Below are 21,072 nucleotides of genomic sequence, written 5' to 3'. Positions count from 1 at the left end.
CAGGACAACTGCACTTCCTGGGGTGTCTGACTGAAGCAACCCCGAGGGCTAAAGCCCTGGCCCCGTGGGTCTGAGCCAGTCACCACGGGCCGAGAGCATGTCCTTCTCTGCATCTGCCTGAGCTCATGCTGCCCAGGCCCTGGCTCTTCAAGGTGGGGGCCACACTTCACAAGCCCCACCCTGAGAAAGCCACTACCCCCCTGCAAGCCTTTAGCCCTCCCCAAAGTGACACAGGACAGGAAGGGACACCTCAAATGGGGGATCGACACCAGGGCTCCTGCCTTCGGCTCTAAGACCTGGCTGAGAACCCGGCCGCCCCACAGAACAGCAAGAAGTCAAGGGCACGCTGGGGCCTCGGGTGCTCCCTCGGGGTCTGCGATCTGCTCAGGTCCGGTCCCTCCTGTGGGTCCCACACCTCCGCTTGGAAAACCTCCATCAGGAGTTGGAAACCCCGGCTGACGCCCACTTAACTCAAGGTGACGTGACTGTTACCAACACTACAGACGTAGGGCCGCTGTGGCTGAAGAAACCCGGCCCCTGCCAGTGTTCCCGAGACACAGACCTGATCTCGTGTGTTTGGGAAACCCTGTTGGGGTCCTCCCGCAGAGCTAACACGTGTGCGCATGTACAGCTAAGGGTCTCCCGCGCACCCCTGGCTAGACTTGCGTGCCTGTGATAAAGGCCCCCTCGTGCTGCTCAGAAAGAACCTCCCTGCTCCCGCCTTTTATCTTCCCTCCACAGTCTGCCAGCCAGCGATAGGAGGGGGCTCGCCTCAACAGTCCCGGCCTTTTATCTCCCGCTGACCTGCCTGTGCAGCAACACGAAGCCAGCGCCGGGCTTCCTGCAGCTCGCCGAGAGGGGCTGTTCGACTCGTTCAAAGTATGACTGGCCTCCAAAACCCTGGAACCGTGCCGAGCAACACCCACCCAACATCCATTTCAGTTTCAGCTTTAAAAGCCTCTGAGCGCGGGGGCCTAGCCCTCCCTGGGCCTGCGAGTGGGAGAGGTGGCCGCGTCCCAGAACTTGCTTCCCAGGCTCACACACACATGTGCTTTCTGTCCACAGCTAAACGAAGGGCCTCTCTTCATCCAAGTCCAGAAAGCCCAGGAGTCAGCTACAGTAGCTCCAGTTAATGTCTGCGTTTACACTGCTATTATTAAAATAATTCAGGAGCACTTAATAACATCCCTTAATCACGGGAACGCAGGCAGCACACGGAGTGCTCCCCTGCGTTAACAAGCAAGCAGCCCGGGACACCCAGACCTCTCCTCTGCAGAGCGAGGACAGGCCGTGACCTCTGACGGCCTTCCCAGGCCTGACTCGCCTGGGAGACTCAAGTCTGCCAGGACGCCTGGGTATCCCCAGGCCTGGTCCAAAGACTTCCACCTGCCTCATGCCCGGAGAGCTCCCGTGAAGTATCCGGGCCCAAACTCCGCCTCTTATAAGTGAAGGCGGATGTGGGGCTGTGTGCCACTTCCAGGGTGGGACAACCATAGGGCGTGCCCCCTCCAGAGCACACAGAGGGCCCCGGCTCCCTGAGTTCAAGGCCAGGACTTCCTCTTTCTTGGCATCACACCAGCATGTGTGAAGTTAACAGGTCCTGGGGACGACGATAAGATCAGATGTTTGAACCGATCCCCCAGAATTCCTTTCTGGGATATGAGGAATCCTTCCAGAGCCAATTAAGAACAAAAGAAAAAACTTCCTGGCCTAGTAAGCAAACAACCCCCAGCCCCTCCCGGTCTCGGAGGTGAGAGGGCTGGGTGGGAGAGGTGATGGAGCAGTGACACAGGCCAGGCCGTGGGGAAAACGGTGGCAAATGAGCGACAGGCACGGTCACGCATTAAACCCCGACACCAGTCCCCGTGCCCAAGCTCCACAAGGGAGCCGGCACTTTCAGGGTCTTTTTTGAGGCTAGATACCAAGAGTAAAAATGTCTGCAGAGACCGGAGCGGCCGCGCTGCGCCCGGCGGGCCCCTCTCCTGTTCCCAGAGGACTGGGCCGGGTCGCTGGCCCGACTGAGGACAGGAGCCAGCCCCACGGCCAAACGGCAAGCGCTCCACATCCTCGATTTCCTCCCAGCCGTGAAGGCAGGAACAACCTGTACAGACAAAGAAAATAGAAAACTTGCGAAACAACGGCGTCTGCCGTGCTCCCTGAATATGCCCGAGGAAGCTTTTTCAGAGCTCCGCGGAGATGCTTCACTGCAGTTCTGGAAGGAAAACGCAGTCGTCCACTGCACCCAGGCACTCCGATGTCCACACAAACCCGGTTTCACGCTCGGCCGGCCCCACAGGGAAAACGCAGAAGTCAAAATGTAACTCAAGAGAGTGGCCCCCTGGTTACTTAACAGATCGGAATTGTAACTGACACTTTTCCAAAACTATATGAGAGACCAGGGACATCTTGGCAGGTTTCCAATCTGGAAACAGAATTTTCCTAAGGGTCAGTGGGGGGCCGAGGGGGGGGTCCTAACAGATGATACAGTTTGGTACCTGGCTGCAGTGAAAACGCTGTTCACAGGAAAGATGGGGAGGTTGGGGTGGGGTGTGGGGGAGACCTCAGTGTCTCGTTCTTCTTTGCAGTTAACCCCTCATGCTGTGCTGGAGCCAAAGTATAACCCTTTCAAAGGCTTCACCCACAGCACCTACTGACTGTGGCGACGACTTTCTTCACTCTGTCAGCCAAGAGGCTGTAATGGGACCAGAGTTTGGAAGACAGATATGCAAAGTAATTCTAGTCCCGCCGGCCTTACACCGAGATTTTCAAAGTACCGTGCAGCTGGTGCCAGTCACACACTCCGTACACCTCAAATGTACAGTCAAGCATCATTCTCACCAACAACATTAGGCACATTTTTGTTGTTTTAATTTTTTAGCTCGAAGAGAAAACAAAGGGACACATTAATCCATCAGAGTCGTCAGGCCTTAAAACTCTCGCACTTATCATTTCTACGTCCTCAGTCACCAAACAGGTTTCATTAAAAAAAAAACACACACACACACATAAAAATGAGTGCTTTCAGCTTTCCGCAGTTGGGAGTTCCAGGCCCATTCTCACTGACCTCAGAGCCGAGGCCTGGCTGCGCGCACAGAAAATGCATGTCCTTGCGGGGGTTAAAATGAGTTAGATGCTCCATACTATTTTTGTGCCCGAGATGTAGGGCAAGATTGGGTCTCGTTGTGAAACCCTGAAATGGAATGATGCTCAGTCTCACACGTTAGTCTACTCAGGTTCCAGGTGTCAGAACCCCTGAGAGTGGGGGAACAGGAGTAGACAAGACTCAAAGAGGCCCATTTGCATCCCAGGGAAAATGGATTATGAGCCTAAAGCTTTGAAGGCTACAGGGCTCTCCAGAGGTAAGTCATCAAGTGTGAGGGCAGTGGAGCAAAAGCAACCCCGAGCGTGTGGAAAGATCCATCTTCCAGAAGACAGGGCATTCCAGTTAGAAGGACACGCACGCGCGAAGAGCATGGGGACCCCAGAGGAGCTTGGAGGGCACCAGCCCCTACAGGCCTACGTTTTCACGCTTCCCCAGCGAAATGCAGAAAGTCAGACCATTTACTGAGATTCTCACAATGCTTGAACATGTTTTTTTTTTTTTTTTCTTTAGGTTTAAATGCCCTCTTTTAAGAGGAAATGATAAAGACAGTAGATGGTTCAGACAGTTTTTTTTTAATGCCCTTACTTGGCGTAAGAAAAAAATGGCAATCCCCTGTGTAACTGCCAAAGCTCTGCCTTCAGTCTCTGCCCCGGCAAACAAAAACCCTTGGGAGTCCCGGGCTGCGCCAGCCCACTGTGCAAAGAGGAAGCGCGGAGGGTGAGCGCGGAGGGCGAGCACAACCACGCGGGGGCCACAGCTCCGGCTCACAGCGGAGAACTTTACCCCGTGGCTGTGGGAACCCACGGAAGACCCCACCCCTCTTCTTAAAAAAACAAAAACCAAAGAGAAACCTTTGGGATGAAATAATCGTAACCATATTTTCAAAAACTCTTGGCAGCAGTTTTAAAAATTGATGATCAGAGCATATAACCCAGTCAGGAAGCTACTGCAATGCAGTCTAGGGACAGACCTGAGGAACGGGGGTGGGGACGCCAGGAAAACATCACCGAGGGACCAAGCTGACTGTGGGGAGTGAGGGCGAAGGTCAGGGAGCAGCCACCCGGCAGTTAGCTTCACACAGGAGGAATTCCCAGCACAGGAGATAACAAAGAGAATATAGCAGGAAGGGACTGGTTACTGAGAAGCAGGATTAAGCAAGGGATTCTGTTTAAAAGAAAACCAAAGACTGTCCCTAGCCAGAAAGGAGCAGATGGAAAAAAGGAGAAGGTTCTGGAGGAGGTGAGCAAGGAGGGGAGGTGGGAAGGAAGGGGGCGCTGCCAGGCACTTGTGGGGAATGGAATAGGTAACATGCAGCTATGCATGTGTAGGCTTTCATTGTCAAATCGGCTGCTGGCATGGGAAGGAGTGCTTCAAAAGCCTTCCCTTACACGTTACAAGTCTACACAAAACTCTAACAAATATAAAACAACAGACCGACAAGACCATCCTTCTCTCTTTTTCCAAGAGCCTAGCCTGTAAGACACAAGTTAGGTGCTGGGTAGAACGTTTTGTTGAATCGATATGGTCTAGAGCAGCGCTGTCTGAAGATGAAAAGAACCTTTTTTGCTGTCTAGTCTCGTAGCCTTGAGCCACGCGAGGCCCATGAGCACATGACATGAGGCTGATGTGACTAAGAGACTAAACTGTAAATATTCACTTCAGTTAAACTTAAAGGGCCGTGTGTGGCTGGCGGGCTGTTGTACTGGACAGTGTAGGTCTACGGTACTCTTTTTCTCCAGTAAGCTTGAGTTACTAGATTGGAGTCCTTAACTCATTTGCTTCCCAGGGTTTTCAAGCCCTAAGTGGAATCACTCAGTCATGCCTGACTCTTTGCAACCCCATGGACTGCAGCCCGCCAGGCTGCTCTGTCCATGGGATTCTCCAGCCAAGAATACTGGAGTGGGTTGCCATGCCCTCCTCCAGGGGATCTTCCCGGGTCTCTGACACTTGGGTCTCTTGTATTGCATCACAGGTGGACTCCTTGCCATCTGAGCCACCAGAGAAGCCCTTTCAAGCCCTAAAGCAGGAATAAAGATGATCATGTATGGTTTTAACTGTCAGGCATGGGAAGGCAGTGAGCTGACCCCAGAAGTAATTTACTTTTTCACTATGATTCTTCATTCTCCCCAGGGTTTATCAGAGCTTCATTGTGCGAAGGGAAATAACCCACGAAACCAACAAGAGAAGGACATCTCCTGAGCCAGGCTGACTTCTTCCAGGTGAGTCACCAGCTCCCTGCCCCGTCTACCCAAAACCTGCTCAGGCCTGGTCCCACCTCACACGTGAAGGTCAACGTGTGAAAACACGGGGAAACATCTGTAAGTCAGACCAAGGTTAAAAAGCAACCTAGGACACTCAGGCATTCTGTATTACACTCACAGACAAAGCCTGCAAGAGGCAGCCTGAAATGAGACAGCATCATGGGACTAGAATGACTCTTTATAAATAAAAGTATAATTTAATGTCACTGTAAATTTGATTTTTATAGTTTTTTTTTTTTTTTTTTTTTTAAGATACAAGAAAGAAATCCAACTGCATTCTTTTTAAGATGTGAAACTGTTCCCTCTCTTTCTCCCTTCTGACAGATCTTTAGTCGAGGCCCAGGGCCCGGCACACAGTAGGCTTTTGTTTAGTTTATCCTAAAAATCCAGGCCTATTATGGGCCACCTAGTAGGGGTGATGTGCTCAGGTGGATGAGCCCACTCTACAGGCAGGTGCAAGCCTCACAGCCTTGAAACTATGTAAAACTGATGTGGTATCATTTGGGGCCAGCACCAGGAAGAGTCCATAAATTTGACCAGATTTTCAAACCTTCCTTTTTCCTCTGAAGATGAGATTAACCATGCAATTCATTTCAAATAGTGTCTGATACATGACAACAACTCAGTAAAAGTTAGTGACATCAATTCCCCCAACACGCTCCTAATGCTTGCTATGAACAGCTAAATTTTAGGACAGAATTCACCCTCCAGAAAGGAGGTGGGGGAGAGGCCTTTGTGAGCCCTCTCTGCGTCACTGTTTACGTGGTTTTGTTCTGTTTCTGTGATTCCAGAAATAACCAATGGAACCAAGTTAGTTTCCTGATGCCGTTAGGTTAAGACAGTGCCTATTCTCACCAACTCTAGGCCATCAAAGGCACCGAGGAGGTTTGTTCTAAGATCCACGCATAGGTGTAAATGTGGCCCAAGTACTAGCAATTCCTGGGAATCTCAAAGGAGTCCCAGAATAGAGGGTGGTCTTCTGGAGGATGTTTGTTTTGCAATTAACAAAAGGTAATGGGGGTAAAGTGAGCCTTTTAAATAGAACCAAGAATTAAAACTGATTCCCTCTATGTAATCCTTGCTTGAATTGTAATGCATAAATAAAATAAATTGGTTATAAAAGGGGGGATTATATCAGCTGCAAAATTCGAGAGTCACAACCAGGGGAAAGTGATCATGGGGAGTGTGACTGAAAGGTGGTTGTGTTGGGGGGGGAGGGGAGCAGTGCTGGCTTGGTCCTTGTTTTCTTATGTCTCCTTTGAAGGTAAAAACTAACCAATTTTTTTCTGGCCTTCAAGCTGTCAGAGGTTAAAAAAAAACTGTCTGTAAAAATAAACAAATAAGACCTACAATCTCCCTTCAAAAGGTGGCGGGAAAAAATACTCCACCTAAGGCCCATAAATATTTCCTGATGATTGTTCCCTCAATTAGTAACTATCCATTTGCTATGAGACTGGAGAGGGCAGGTGGGGGGACAGTGAGGGGAGGGGAGAAGAGGCGCTCCGGAGCTTAGCACCTGGATGAGCAGAACAAAGAAGAGACCCTAAGAAGGTAAGAGAACTCAGAGTTGCCTATGCAATACTCAGTTTTAAGTCCAGAAAAACCACTGGCTTGTCTAAGTGGAGGAGTGTCCAAGGTGGCAGAGAGGATGGGGGAGCTGATACCCAGAAAGGACCACAAGAAGCCGGGGAGCCGGGTCCTGCCTGCACAGGGTACGAGCGATGGTCACAGGGAGCTGGGGACACCGGGCCGGGGCAGCAGCGGGTGTGGGGTTGGGGCGTGCACGAGATGATGAGGTCAGAGTTTTAAGGAAACCTGTTTGAACACGGCATGGGACCGCAGGGGAGGGAGACCAGACTGGAAATGGGAACAAAGGGAACAGAGAGGGAAAGATAAATCTGAATGCCTTTCAAAGAAGTGCAGAGACCTGTAAGCTGCCTGGATCACGCTGCCGAGCAGAGGGAGCTGAGCAGGAAGTCACTCTGGCCACAGGCTCAAACTTCCTGGAAGAAGTTTTCAACTGTTAAAGGGGTTGGGCTCAATTATTTTTTAGACACTTGGCAAGTGAAGAAATGGAGTGGATGAGAAGGGAGGGTCTTGGTACCAGAGTGAGCAATCAGGGCTCAGGAGTGCAGGTGCGATCCACCCTGCACAGAGAAGGGAGGCCTGAGCCAGCAGGGCTGAGATTCAGAGATGAGAAGGTACAGGATGGGGCATGAAGAACAGCCACTCTGAGCCACGGACGTGGAACAGAACCAGGGCTGGGAGGAACAAGGTCCCCAGTAGGGAGAACGAGTGTGGAAGCGTCAGCAACAACAGGGTGTGGAACCCTCCTGAGGAGAGAGATCAGGGGAGCTGAAGGAGGCGCAGAGGTGGAGGGGCCTAACCTCGAGCACGAAGCGGCACTCGGACACCCTGTGGATTAGTAATCTCAAGAACACAGGCAGCAGCCGTATGCTGCGAGGAGGAGGAAGAGAAAAGGGGAACTGGTAGCTTCAGGAGCCAGGACCCCAGAGAGGGGGTGAGAGGGAGCACAGTGGCTGAACAGGGCTGGGGGGGCTGGGGGTGCTCTTAGCTTAGGTCTTTACAACCACGTGACCGCGAGAATGGGCCCAAGGAGAGGGGCCGGGGACCCTCCGGAGCCCGCTCCTCCTACTCAGGTTGAGTCCGGCATTCTGTTTCCGACTCTGGATAGCTGGCTAAGGGGAACGGAGAAAATTTCAAGGGGCTGCATCTTTCTCATTCCTGTTATTTGCTGCAAGCCTGTTATGTTTCTTCCAGCAGATGCCTGATTCACACAAGTAGCTGCTCCCCTCACCAGTAAACAAGTGTATGCCATCTACCAACAGCAAGGGCGCCAGGTCTGCGAAGGGAGAGAGAAACCTCCAAACGCCCAACCCACTCCAAATGGCTTTGATGGTGTTTTTTTTCACCAGGGCTGAACCCTGCAACTCTCACCCACATGCGCCTCGGTGTGGAATGCAGCCGGGAAACGCTGGGGACCGGGGAGTCCGCCGTTCCTGAGAGGCACGCGGCCCACCCTGAGCATGGGCCCCGCGTCCTGAGGTCAGCCGGTCCCAGATCTGCATGCAGGGCCCGGTGATTCAATTAGTGTGACTTCAGTTGTTCTTTTTCAGGTCAGTTTTCTCTTCTTTTGTTTAGACCTGACTCAAGATTAACTTCAATTATCTACACGTCTGCTAGAGCACCTCAACAAATTAAAACTGCTGAAAGTGATGAAGGAGAGGAAGGACCTGGGTCTCTGGAGAAACAAATGGTCTCCTCCCTCCCCCACCATCATCTCTGTTCTCTTAAATTACTCAACTAAACAAGCAACTGTTTCTCACAGGAAAACTCGAGACTCTGAGTCTGAATGTGAAAACCCCGTGGTTAAGCCCTGGCTTGCAGAAAACTAAAAACTTCAGTGACTCTGGAATGAGATGTTATGTTCAGAGCTATACGAAGCGCTGCAGCTGTTCTCAGCCAACATGGAAACCGAAAGGGGTGATGCTATCTTTATCCTCTACCTACGGCCAAAGCTGATCCCATCCCGGGCAGGAGTCAGCTCAGTTCTAGGCTGCTGAGCCCAAGAGACAAGAAGGGAAAGGAAAGCAGGGGCTGGCAGGGCACACCTCAGCAACAACACACAACAGACCCACGGGGAAGAAAGAACATGCAGTTAATCATTACAAATTTGAAAAGGATGCAAGGAAATGGAACCGCCTGAAAAGCTGTTTCTAAACGCCATTTGGAAAATCTGTGTCAACTGGGTCAAAATTCAAAAGACTGGATCGCATCTGACTTGACCTGAATTTCCCAAGTGGAAAGAGAGCCCTTTTATCCATTTTCTTGGAAGAAAAAAAAACATACTTCCCTATGCAAACTCAGACAGTGTCTTCAGACCACCTCATGGAGTCAGGCCCTAGATGAGCATCTCAGAGAGGGCAGATCATGAGGGAAAATGAGCCCAATCAGGAGGGAAGGCGCTGGGAACGGGGATTCATCCCAGCCCGGAGCTGGCACACGGGCTGACTGAAGAGCACGTCCCTCGGTGCGATGGCACCGCCTCACTCTGAGCAAACGTCTCCCCCGCCACTCCTGGCCGTGCACCCCCGGCCCCCGCCGGCCTGTCGGCAATGCAACCACCAACGAATGGAGCTGTGGCGAGGGGCTTGGCGTGGTGTGATCTGTCACTGACACACCACGCTTCCTGCTCATGCCGCCAGCCCATCTCCATTCAAGAGACAGCGACAAAACGGCCGCGGGGTGGCCAGCAAGCAGGACGGCACAGGGGCTGGCGAAGGAGCGGACTTGGGAGCCACGCTGCCCAGGTTCAAATCTGGCCTCTTCCACTTGCCTGCTGTGGCGGAACCACCCTCAGCTGCAGAACCTCTATCGGCTTGGTTTTCTTGAGACGACGGTAACGCCTATTTCACGTGGCGGCTGCGAGACCGAGGAGTTACCCGGGAAAGTGCTTAAACAGAGTCTGAAGACTTCCCTGGTGGTTCAGTGGTTAAAAGACTCTGCGCTCCCAATGCACGGGGCATGGGTTCAATCCCTGGTCAGGGAACTAAGATCCTGCATGCTGCACCGTGTGGCCAAAAAATAAAAGAATACACACAGTCTGGGGAGGAGAGCACCAATTCCCCCGTGCGCATCAGGACTTCAGAGCTGATCTGCTAACTAGCAGCCCAACAGGCCCTGAAGACATCCCATTCACCCAGGGCCGTGCTTCTCAAACGTTAACACGCTTCCAGAAAGCTCACTGAAACAGATCTGGGCCCCACCTCTGGTTTCTCACTGAAGGTCTGGGGTAGGGCCTAACCATCTGTGTTTCCAACAAGCTCCCAGGTGATGCTGTCGCTCTGAGCTTCACACTTTGAAGACCATGGCTCTGTGGACCACTTGACTCCTTGTGTTCTATGCTTCAGGCCTAAGCCTTGGTTTGTCTATCTGTGCAGGGAGCCTGGATGAGATAACCCAAGGAGAATGGCAACATGGCTTACTGCACGGAGAAGGCCCGAGGGTCCCTCCACACTGCCCAGCACCCTGCGCCTCCACACCCTGCAGGTGGCAGGTTCTGGCCAAGGGGCTGCGAGCAAAGACGACACACACCACTTCCAGTCTGAAGCTTTAAAGCGCCTGCTGGCCTGCCGGCTCTCCTTACAGTGGCGGCCTGGAGGCACGCGCAGAGGTTGGGGGTGGCGGGTGCAGGACCCTGGGTCACTGCCTGGAAAGGAGCTACTCGAGAGAGCTGCCGGCCTGCAACAGACTTCACATGAAAAGCAATGCCATCCTACATGCTGTGCCACTGGGGTTTTAAAATTTGTTTGATCGCTTTAGCTTAAGCCCACTGAAACAATTCCTATCACCGTTATAAAAAGGACCTTTACGCCAGCCGTAAGTCCATTCTATCAAACACAGATGTAATGTATCTTGTAACAAAACTGAGTAGCTAGGATTTCTACTCTCATTCACTTATTCAAATGAGTTTCTTTTTTTTTTTCCTCCAACGTCCCATTTTGGGGTCTGTTTTTCACCAGATATAAAACTTCTTCACTGCAGCATGATTGTGTAACAGTTACCAACAATTTAGAACAATCTAAATATGCTAAGAAGCACTGAAGATGTGAAAAGTAAATACAGTGAAGAACTCAGGTCAAGAGCCCCATGAAACTGTGTGTATGTGTGCGTGCACGTACACACACACACACACACACACACACACACACACACACACCCCCAACCAACCAACCAGAATCCCTGGACTCTAAAAGGCAGGTCAGAAGAAAAGGGTTTTAATTTTATTTATTAAATCATGAGCAAACTGATATCATATTTTGCCCAAACAGGAAAAGGTAATCTCTTTAAGGTAAAAGCATCACCACTGAACCACAAAACTGCTCCTTAAAATAATAATAATAATAATAATTTCTAGTTAATCTAGAAAAATTTGCCCATCCAGGTTGCGCCATCCACAGTATACCAGCTTCCATTTTATGTGGAACAAAACAATAAATCCCCACCTCCAAGAACCACACAGCCAAAACAATCCATCAACTAAAACTAGAAAATTTATGAAATACACAAAACTGAAAGAAGTGGGAAGAGAGAATTTTTAAATATGCGCTAGAACCACATACAGGTCCTTCTGGTCTGTGAAGCAAACAGCACTTCTCTGGAGGGCTCCCTGCGGAGGACTCAGCTAAGTGGGGTCTATGACGCACCTCAGAGGCGGGGGCTTTCTTGCTGGAATTCTCCCTAGCAGGAGGAAAAGCCCCTTGAACACACAGAAACATTTTAAAACTCAGCTCCTCGGGGGCTGGGGGGTGCTCTGCTTCCCCGTGAGCACCGGCAGAGCTGAGCTGAGGATGAAGAGCCCTGCTGCCCTGGCCTTCTCAAGTTCCTAGGCCCTTGAGCGCCTCATGCTCTGGGTGTGTCACATTCCACCTCTTGAGGTACTTCCACGTGGCCAAAAAGGAAAAAAAAAAGGTAAACACTCGTACAATGCATTTGCTCACCTATTATAACTCAGCTGTAAAATCAGAGCTAAAAATAAGGCCCAACACTAATTTCTCTAATGTTTTATAGCTGTTCAGCAACTGCTGGATTTTACTGGTGAGTAGATTTTTTTTTTTTCTTTTTTCACTTCTTACAGGAGACATGTAAAAGTCACCTTAAAAAAAAAAACAAACCTGAAAATGGAAACATTTCTATTTTCTTTAAAAATCTCACATCTACCTTGAAGACACTAGGCAGAACAATAGAGTCTCCATGCAAACCAGAAAACAAGGTTTACTCTGCTTTTCATTAAGGAGCTAATAACCCTGGGGAACTTTCTCTTAGGATACAGGCTAATAGGAATAATGTGCAATCAGATAATCGTCGGATCTATTAGTAATCACGGAACTAAAGAAACTCAGCAGCGCATCCATCCTGCCAGGACCCTCCAGCAAGGCCCCTGAAAACTCCTCTTACTCAGCAAGCGAGCTGACAGCGGGCACCAGGGCTGGTTCACGATGCATCCGCACGCCAGAGTCAGTGTTTGCTACTGCAAGAGACGCATACTAGGAAGGTCCGCGTTCAGAAAACGAAAGCCAGAGAAAAGCAGTCTCATGTGACATTGCAGTCTAATTTGTTCATTTCTTCCATAATCCTGTTCCTATTGAGAGAATCAATATATAAGTCACGGGCCAGGGGTTTATAAACACGATGCTTTATACAGCCCAAAGCCCCTTTCCACTTCTTATACCCGAAGAGGTCTGCGTGGCCGAGTCCTTTCTGCCCCCGTCCGCGTGTCCTGGTCCTTCATAGGACGGCTCTCCCCCGGCAGCTCCTGCAGCTGCCTCCTCCACCTTGCGCCCGAGTAATAAATCTCAGGCCATACAGACATCACGTCCCTGTGAGGTGCAACTTTTACGCAGACCTGAGACTACGACCAAAACCAGTTCTGGGCTCTGTGACTTCCAAGCCAGCCCATCCCACGCACTCCACAGCTCATGGTCTCCGTGGATGCCCCAGCTGCCTGCAAGGCAACTTGGGGGCTGGTCTGCAGATCATATGACAGCCCGAATCCTTCAGACACAAGCAGCCATTGTCCACTTTTCCTTGAAATCTCAAAATCCTGGATAAGACCAGCCATCAAGTTAATGCTTCAATCCTCCGACAACCTTAACTCCACTGACCCAACTCTTCTCTCTGGGTCTCAAGGCCCCCTTTATAAATAACTCGATGTCCAGGAAAAGCCATTTCAGTTGGCTTTTAAGGCAGACCCACAGCACTTACTTTCAATAAAACATTAGGATTACGTGAAGGAGGGCAAGCACTGAAACAGTGGACGTGATGGACTGAGCTGCTAATAACGGACCCACAATTTCTGTCATGTCTTTAGAGTGCTCTGGGGACGTCAGAGTATTAATGGATGGCTCCCTTCCACTCCACAGCAGCCGTCAGGCCCACGGGTGAGGCCTCTGTGACACACACAGGCTGAGCTCTGGGCAGCCAGCAGCTGCTCGAACCCATGCCTGGAGGCTGCCGCCCTGCTCCTCCAGCCCCACCATCCCAATTTCTCAACAGGTATCCCGGAGCTGGCCTGCCCGCGGTGGGTGCCGTGCAGACACCATCTCAAGTGAGCCAGCGCAAGGGGCTGCAGGCCTGCACAGGCCATCGCAGAGGAGACCAAGCCCTTCCACCCCCGCCACACCCCTCCCTCCCGCAGCCCTCTCTGCGCTGTCCACACCCCAAAGGCCAGCCCGAGACCCGCTCCTTGCTTCTGGAGAAGTACTGGGTTTTACTGCTTTTCCATCTGCTGTGAGTGTCTAACATCCAGAGACCTAATTCTTATTTCTTACACACAATTCATATACATTTTCCTTCCCTGACAGAGTCACAAACATCCAACCCTAAGAGCATGCGTTCCACCTTTGGCATGGCAACCAGGAGGTGCAGTTCCCATGGATACCCAGAAGACCTGGGTATCAAAACTAATCACATTTCTGAAAGGAACAATTTCTCTTGGTTAAAAAAAAAAAGCAAAACCAAGTGCACAAAAGATATAAATTTAATACTGTTATAAGCTAATATGTATTTAAAATACATCTATGAGTATGATTATTAAAGTTCAGGCCCAGCAATGCTCTATACTTAAGCAGATAAAATCAAAATGCTTGGGAACTACTAGTAGGTATGAGCTACCCTGGGGAGTTTTCTACTCTGGGATTTCCATGAAAATATCTGCAAATACTTAATGATGCCAAGAGATGTTTGGTGCACCACCACAGAGTGCCACAGGGGTCTCCATCTGTAAAATGGAGCTGCTAAGAATAAAATTAATAAAAAAACTAAAAAATATACAGTCATTTCTGCCAAGTGAGCACATTTAATTTTTCAAGTTAGGATTAGTCCTCCCGCCAAAGAAACCACGAAGACACTACCCCAGTGACATGGGCACAGACGTGAATTGTGGGAGAATACTCAGTGAAATAAAGGCAAACTTCTAAAAACAGGCCAAGTGACCTCTAAAGTGACCTTCCAACTCTTAAGTCCTACGGTTCTTGGAAAGAGCCTCGAGTTGGGATGAGGGGGGTAAAACACTCCTTCCTTCTGTCCTTTGATGACTTACACTTAATTTTTTTTACTGTTTAAGTTTTCTGAGGCTTCCTTTACACTGGCAACTCCTTTTCCACAGAGACTCCACCTCCCAGGGTAACTATGACATCTATAGTAGCCAGCAGATGGAGGGGCTTCTCTAGTCCCTGCTTTAAAAACTCTGACATTCTGTGTATTAATATTTCAATTAAAAACCTGAAAGAACAATTCACATTAGGAATACAGAAAAGCAACCCTCATAAAAGTATCTGAACATCATTTGAATCTGTTACTGCATCACTTTTTTTCCCTGCAAATTTGGTCAAAACAAGTAATATTTTAGTATATATCTGAACCCACTGGGTTCGAACACTGCACGTTAGCTCATAAAGCAGCTGCGTATCAATGAGAGTAAGGGGGGAAAAGTATCAAGAAGTTCATTTTCCACATAAAACTCCTGGGTGTAAATCTCTCTAAAGTATCTTTCAAACTTCCTCATCCCCTTAAGCACAGCGCGGTGAATCAATGTATGATTAATCAAGCCTTTTTGGGTGATGACTCAGGATCACGACAATGAACAACCATTACACAAGGCGCCTGTGGGAACCACGGAACAGCCTTCCTCCTCCAGCACTGCTCCTACACCGGCCGGGGCCTCGGCCGGCCATGCGTCCTGTCTTTCTAACTGAAACTGTTACTGAGAGCGTGTGGGTACAGAGGCAGCTGTAAGGAACAGCACAGAAGGCTCCTCTGTTCACTGGGGACCAGCTGTGCTGCGCGAGTGCGCCCGTCTTCTCTCCTGAGAGCCTTTCTCGCGTGGCTCTCGGAACCTGTCCTTCTGATGGGTGTTTTTCACCCCCAACCATCAATTTGGCCTCTGATTTCTTGTTGACTGGGAAAACGGGAGACAAGGTGGTCAGGGCTATATCTACAGTGAGAATAAACAGTGCTAAATAAAAGTGTGGGTCTAAAAGGACCATCAGGAATCAAGGGGAGGAGTCTTAGTACTAAAACTTCCTAAACCTGCCTGGCTTCTTGCAAGCTTTATTTTGCATTACTGCCACACACACCCCCCTCCCCCCGCCCCAGCACAGGCTAAAGATTCTGGACCTCAGAATGCCAAATAAGTGACCTGCACATAAGTGATATATTACTTTTGAGTCAACTGAATACTAGCTAAGCAACTGCTGCTTCCATAACTGGTAACTGGCAGTACCCAGTGTCTTACTCTGAACATTATCTACCAAGCACTGTTAAGAGCTTGACATGGAAAGACACAGCCTAAAAAATATTTCTTTTTTTTTTCTATCCTGGACACACTGATATTTTTTTAGGAAAGTTTTAACTTTGTACTTCTTGGAACACTTCAATTATATAAGTTAAAGGAATGAGGTTATTAAAAAAGATAACAATAAAGAGCATAATAAATGTGCCTTAGAGACTTCAGCCAATAAGAAAACTGTCACTTTGTTCTTCTACTGTGTTAGGAAGTTCTCAAACAAAGAAGCTTGATGTAGGCAGACAGAAAGGGGCTTATCAGCTTAAGAAACGGGAAGGATGGTACAATTAACTGTCACACAGTCAGATACAGTTCATGCTGATGAGGCCCATGACAGAACAAAAGGTGCCCGTCTTGTCTCTCTACATAACACCCAAACTCCCCAGCGTGGCAGACCGCTGTTCCCCCAGGGTCATCCATACACGAAGCCTGAGAAGGCATGCAGCGGCCTTTGGAGGGAGTGGGTAAGGAAGGAAGAGAAGAGAAGAGAAGAGAAGGAAGAGGAAGAAGTCTCTATCTGAACCACAAATGCCTCCTGCAGTCAGCTCCCTCCCTCCCTCCAACAGGCTGAAGTGCTGTGGCCTAGGTATTCCAGGGGGATTAAACGCGCGCGCGCGCGCGCACACACACACACACACACTCACTGCATTTCTTTCTTATTACGGTCTCCTCTGCTCCACAGATCCAGCTCTGCCAGGCGGAGAGCCGCTGCCCTGGGCTTGGCAGAAAGCTGGCACTCGGGCCTCGCCGAGCGAAGGTGAGGTGTTGTGAACGGGTGGGGACGGCCCAGCGAGGACGCTGAGGAAACACAAGGGCAACTTGTCCTCCGGCCACGACAGTAACGTGCTCCGGGGGAGCTCACCCTCGCGGCGTTAAAGGATGCTCCAGAAACAAGCAGTGGACGACCAGGGGCCATGAAACATGAACCGTGTGTCCTGTGAGAGGTACCAAGAAAAACAAGGGTTCTGTTCTAAAACAGACGCACAAAGAGAATCCAGTCTCTCCTCATGTGACGATACAGTTTCTTGAGTTTTCACCATGCCAGACACACTAGCATCAGAAACATGCTTCAAACAGGGTGAGGATCAGAAAGAAAAGAGACGCCTCCTGCCTCCTCCCTCCAAAGGAGAAAAAGGAAAGCGGCGACAAGCCAGAAATAGCCCGAGCCTGCTTCTGGGCGCCGGGCAGTGCGTCGGGAGAGGCCCCCCGCAGCGCGTGTTACAGCGGCTCCGCGTGACTATATATGGTATGTTTACGGAGGGGATCGACACAAACACCACGGAACTCATGTCAGATCAGAGCTGCCTTCTCAAGAGCTCGGCTCCCCCGAGCTGACGGCCACAGGACATCCCTGAGGCCAACGCGCTGCTGATGCTTTGGGAGGCAACACTCCGGACCCGTGGGTGCCGACTGGGGGCGCGGGGACGCCCCTCGCCGCCGCCCACCCCCCATCGCAGGCTGCGCACCCCGCAGAGGTCCCACAGAGGCATAAATGCACACCCAAGAATGTCTCTGGTGAATGGGGCCTATGTTACATGACGACAGGCACAGACGGCAATTTCTCCAGAAACAGCTGGCAAGGCCGAGGCCTCTCGCACAGGCTCCTCATTGCCACAGAGGATTTTCATCACATCAAATGTCCTGCCCGGGAGAGGGAAAGCCAGACACTGGAGTGGGGAGGGGGCAGGGGGGCAGGGGATGGGGTGAAGACGCCTCCAAGTCCTGGGAGAGGAGCAGGGAGCAGAGGAGGAAGGAGAGGGAGAGAGGGGAGGCTCCATCACCAGCTAACAGTCTCGCCCAACCTGTTCTGCGGTGTGCTCTGTTAACTCCTTTCTGGCAGAGGGATGGACAGAGCAGCCCGTTCTCCTTCTCTCCCCTCAGCCAGGCTGCAATGGAAGGCAGACTCGCAGAGAAAAGTCCCAGAGAGAAAGGCTAAACCCATTCCTAACTGGACTCAAGCCCGTAATTTGCATCCTGCAGCGGGAGACCTTCGCTGCCAGCTCCCAGCGTCTTCTCCACCAGCTTCCCAGCCCTCTCCATCGCCTGACTCCTCTCCTCCCCTTGGAAACGAGAATTCGAGAATTCGAGGCTGGGCCCTCGAACACAGCTAAGTACAGGTGAGGCTGGGTGAGGCTGAGCGAGGCCCGGCTTTCACCAGCTGGAACACTGCACTGTGTCAAAAGGAAGCAAAAGCTGGTTTTTCTTCTTGATGTTCTCTGCTTGACATTAGGCACTTACGGGGTTAACAGACAGCCTACAGACCAGAAATCTACCTGCTTAGCAACAGAAGCATCAACTAAGCCACACTGGTTGTTCTGACACAGGAAAAGCAGTTTCTACCTGGTGAAAATACCTGGTGATGTTTCAGTTGCCATTTTGAGCAACACACATATTAATCACATGAGAAGGGCAGTCAAGAAAGCACAGACGGGGTAGGGAGAAAAGTCCACAGAGAGGTTACCCAGCTTCAATGGGCAGATCAAAACCAAGCATGAAAACGCTGGGCTAGGCAAGGAAAGCTGTTCTGGAAGCTAAGAGCAGACTCCCAGGTGAGAACTGCCCCTGGAAGCCCTGAAACCTGGGCTCACTGTCCTCCTAACTTGTTGCTTAGTCTTTTGGCAGCCCTAAGGATTCTTCAGACAGTGGGACAGTCTTCACAAAAAAGACAGATTTCCCCCCAACTGAATGGTGAGATGAAAGCATGAATCTTACAAGCGATCACACATTCTTCCTTACACAAACCTTTATGTCTAAATTTTAACAAAAAGGTTAAGTGCAACCCGGGGCATCCATATCCCCTTTGAAAGACAACGAGTGAACACAGTCCTTGAAACCTAAATATCTACTGTAAAATTCAACCACAGAAAGCTGCTTCATTTTCGGCAAATGGCTGTTTCATTTTTGGAAGCTCCAGGATGCCAAGGTTTGTAGAGTTGGTTGCTGTAAGATGTTTATTGCTATTTCAACAGAAACGTGTCTCCTTAGCCAGAGCAAAGCCTAAAAGCAATGAGAACTAACAATCTGGTTCAGTTGTTAATACATAAAGTACAGCAGAAAAATACACTAACACGTTCTTTCACCCAAAATACAATTAAATAAAATGTAAAGGAGGAATAATGCCAATGTATGCATATATAACACATATATAATTACAAAGTCAAAGAATGTATGCAAAGAGAGAGAAAACAGAAGTGAAAATTTTAACATTACTGGTATCATTTGGGGATGGAACCTGGTTTTAACAAGAGAAAGCAATGATAAACAGTCATTTGTAATGATATATTCAAATACTCTGGAAAACCACATTGCACTTTTACCAGCTTTCCTTAAAGTCTAAACTGAAGACAGTACTTGATGACAAAGAGATTTTGTGTAAAGCGTAGGAGAGACTATGATCCAGGGAAAAAACCAAACTTTCTGACTTCAACGCAGTTTAAAATAAAATTTCAAAGTCACATGCTTCTTTGATACTACCAAAAAAAAAAAAAAGAGAGAGAAAAAGCACATATGCAAAAACCAAGCCACCAAAGTAATCTCCTCCTTTAATAAAGTAAAATACTTGCACTGATTCAGAACCCCTATACTAACAGTTAGAGCAAATTAAGCCTATTTCTGAAATTTACATTTAAAAAATGTAAGCTGGGTCAAAGAAACTAGTGTGGACAAAATGGTGGTATTTAAAGCAAAAATTTGGCCTATGCAGAGGCAAAAAAAAAAAAAAAGGAAAGAAAAGGGAAAAAAAAGACCACAGTGATGTACTCTGGTCGCAGGCAGAGTGGGCTGCAGGGCCAGTCGTATCTACCAGTTGTGCGCCAAGCAACAAATGGTGCATTCATAGCAGTGAGAGCAGAGGCTGCAAATCTGCACACGAGCTGATGAGCGGCTGACTTTCCTGTTGTTTCACAGTCAAGGAGTGAAAAAAAGACTGGACTCAGTTAGAGGCACAGGCTGTCTCTTCAGCTGTGGCAAAATGGTGAGCAAGAGGGTCCAGATAAAGAGGCCCAAGTACCATTTATCCTCTTCTAACAAGAGCTGGGCCTGATGATAATTGAGTAAACACCTCGCCAGAAGATAATACCACAACAGCTGTGGGGGATGGCAGGGAAGGCCCAGTGGAAACCAGGACAGCCTCCCCTACCCATTTTTTTAAAGAAAATATTCAGCACCCCTAAATCCACAACCTCAGACCAAAGGATTAAACGTCCGCAGCTTTATGACCTGTGTGTGACATCACCTCTCCACAGCCTTAACAAAAGAAACATCCATTACCAGATACTCAGCATCCCTGATAATTCTGTCACACTGCCAACTTCTTAAAAAATTAATTAGTGGCATTTACACCTGCCAGTGCAGACGGCCTATCAGGGGTCTAGCTCAGGCACCACAATACCTCGCTTAACAGGAAACTCAGGGTTGCAACAAGCAAGCATCAGATAGGAGAATTACAAGGTCTATGTATCATGTCCTAACTCTTAAAAAAAAAAAAAAAAAAAAAGACCCAGTGGCTGAAATGTATTCATTGGTCTCTCAGACATAAATGTATAAGTAGTAGCCTGTTTATAAACACATTCTTTGAAAGCTGATTATTAGGGGTGTTCGCTAATCACCCCCAGAAGCTTTTTCAAATGGACAAGCCCCAGCCTCACAAACAGATCTGAATCTGAATCCCCTGCTCTTAAGAATCACTGGATGCTGCAGCCCAGTGAAGAGTGACCACCCAAGAAGGCACAAATCAGATCTGAGAGGGGCTCACCGGAAGTGCTCTGGGTACCAAGCTGCTCATGGAAGTGGGGCCGGGGCTCCTGGGTGCAGGAGGCAGCAGTGTCCTCGGTGGGTGAACCCGCCTCATGCTCGCACAGATGTGCACGCCCACCATGCCCGCTGGGGGCAGGGCCTGCGGGGACACAGGGCACACTGGCAGGACGTCTGGGGGCAGGCGGCCTGGAGCCCCAGGGGAGCAAGCCCCAGCTCCCACAGGCCGTGCTGTCCCCTCTGGATGGTGGGGCCTGAAGCACAGAACAAGGGGCCGGCGCCAGGCTCAATGGGCTGGTCACTCCGAGGGCCACGTGGACCCCGGAGGGGGCCTGGGGAACAGGTGCCTGGGGGGGGTGGGGGTTCCGCTCGGCTGTGAGAGGGGATTTAAAACCTGAGGCTATGGGGGCTTGTTCTGAAGGCGGGTCACATCGGAAACCAGACAAACAGCCGCCCAACACTCAGGGCAGGGAGAACCCAACGCCGCCGGCTTCCCCTCGGCCAGCAGCGACGCTGCCCCTGTCTGTCCTCGTTCCCTTTCTTCCCTGTCCTCAGGCTCCTGGTCCTCAACCTCCAAAGGGCTCGGCAAC

General features: G+C 49.9%; 1 protein-coding gene across 8 annotated transcripts in view; it reads right to left on the bottom strand.

Annotated features, from left to right (window-relative positions):
* The window catches only part of RREB1 (ras responsive element binding protein 1), a 166,414-nt gene that overhangs the window by 71,377 nt on the left and 73,965 nt on the right, over positions 1 to 21,072 (bottom strand). For 2 of the 8 annotated variants that reach the window (XM_044926732.2, XM_044926733.2), the window contains exon 2: positions 20,484 to 20,624. The exons of 5 other annotated variants lie outside the window; for them this stretch is intronic. The gene's annotated coding sequence lies outside the window, so the exon portion shown is untranslated. Of the gene's footprint in view, positions 1 to 8,322; positions 13,548 to 20,483; positions 20,625 to 21,072 lie in introns of those variants that run through there. One more of the 8 variants, XM_044926736.2, reaches the window with a different exon arrangement.

Source organism: Bubalus bubalis, chromosome 2, assembly GCF_019923935.1.
Source record: "Bubalus bubalis isolate 160015118507 breed Murrah chromosome 2, NDDB_SH_1, whole genome shotgun sequence".
Lineage (NCBI taxonomy): Eukaryota > Metazoa > Chordata > Mammalia > Artiodactyla > Bovidae > Bubalus > Bubalus bubalis.
Note: the sequence above shows the minus strand (reverse complement) of the source record. Positions and strands in the feature narration are given on the sequence as shown.